The sequence below is a fragment of the Micromys minutus genome (genome assembly GCF_963924665.1).
Source record: "Micromys minutus genome assembly, chromosome: 1".
In the NCBI taxonomy this organism is placed as follows: Eukaryota; Metazoa; Chordata; class Mammalia; order Rodentia; family Muridae; genus Micromys; species Micromys minutus.
In genome coordinates, this window is record NC_137969.1 from 105161280 (window position 1) to 105163330 (window position 2051).

Sequence of the window (2051 nt, forward strand, 5' to 3'; positions counted from 1 at the left end):
ACTGTCCTGTGATGGTGGGAAGACATGCAGGCAGGCACTGGAGGTTGGCTGTTAACACTGCAGCTGTAGTTAGGAAGCAGGAGTGAGCAGCTACAGGAGCTCAAAGCTACCTCTTTGCTAATTATAAGATTCTCTAGCACCTATCATTAGCCTTAATACTAGACACAGACAGGAACCAGGGAGTTCCCTGTCACCATCATTGTCATAAACCATAAACCATGGGGACATTCTTCGGTGGAATAGAATTTATTTTGCCTTTTAACATTTATTTTACATATGTGTGTATACATTCACTTGCCACAGTGTGTGTGTGTGTGTGTGTGTGTGTGTGTGTGTATGTTTGTTTGTGTATATGTGTGTATATGTGTGTGCATGTGTAGGTATGTGTGTGTATATGTGTGTGTATGTGTAGGTATGTGTGTGTATATGTGTGTGTGTATGTATGTGTGTATATGTGTGTGTGTGTGTGCAGGTATGTGTGTGTATATGTGTGTTTATTTTGTTTTTTGAAAGCCGTCAGCATAAAGCTATTTATTCACCGTCACTGGGAGTTTTTAGATGTTTGTTTATGTATTTTGTTTAACATTCATTTCACCTTTCCATTTCTGTAACGAATAGTTTAGAAAATCAACTTGTGCAGAGAATAGGCTTCTTTTGGTTTATAGTTTTGGAGTTTTCTTGTTGCTTTGGGCCTATTGTAGAGCAGCATCTCCCAGCAGGCATCTCATGGCCAAGAACTTCAAAGAAGTGAAGCAAAGTGTGTGTGTGTGTGTGTGTGTGTGTGTGTGTGTGTGTGTGTTTGGGGGAGTCCAGAATCCTTCAGGGATAGGAAGTTCTCCCACAGGTCTTCATTCTTAAAGGACCCTTTAACTCCCAAGAGCATCATCTGTGAACAAGATTCTCAGATATGGGCCTGGGAGAGCCATTCCTGGCCAAACCATAGACCACATGGGCAGAGGAAGGGGGAGAAAGGGAGGGTGGGGGAGGAAGAAGAGGTGGAGGAAGAGGAGAAAGAAGAGGAGGAGGAGAAGAAGAAAAAATTTATTAATCAAGGGTCCAAAGCTTTGAGAGTAAAAAAAAAAGAAAAAAAAAAAAGAGGAACGCATCATGCTAAATATATCTATACAATAGAAGTCATTTACCAATACTCATAAAGGAGTGGCTGAAGTAATTAACAAAATCTAGAACTTGGAAAGTGAAAGTAGGAAGGAGGATTAGGAATTCAGGGCCAACATGAATCTATCTCAAAAATCAGGAAGTGAAAAATACTCTTATTAGATAATTAGTTGGAAAAATCCATTCTAGAGCAATGGTTTGCTTATTATGTTAATTCAGTTAAGAATCTGTCTGGAGCCAGCAAGATGGATCAGTGGGCAAAGGAGCTTTGTCCCAAACATGGCTACCTGGGGTCCATGTAGCAGAAAGAGAAAGTCAACTTCCTAATGTTATCCTGTGACTTCCATACATGCACAGCTGTGTCATATGTGTGTCCCCCCAAACATAAATAAGTTAGTAATTAAATAAATAAACATAAGAATTTGTCTCTCAAGTTTTGCAATATGAGGCACAAAATGTTTTCTGGAAGACCCACATATGTAAGGAATTCCTTTTTCTCAGTGGCTGTCAGAGAAGGGACACATTTAGTCATTGGGTGTACTGGCTGGTTTTGTGTCAACTTGACACAGCTGGAGTTATCACAGAGAAAGGAGCCTCCCTTGAGGAAATGCCTCCATGAGATCCAGCTGTAAGGCATTTTCTCAACTAGTGATCAAGAGGGGAGGGCCCAGCCCATTGTGGGTGGTGCCATCTCTGGGCTGGTAGACCTGGGTTCTCTAAGAAAGCAAGCTGAGCAAGCCAGGGGAAGCAAGCCAGTAAGTAATATCCATCCATGGCCTCTGCATCAGCTTCTGCTTCTTGATCTCCTTGAGTTCCAGTCCTGACTTCCTTTGATGATGAAAAGCAATGTGGAAGTGTAAGCTGAATAAACCCTTTCTTCCCCAACTTGCTTCTTGGTCATGATGTTTTGTGCAGGAATAGAAACTCTGGCTAAG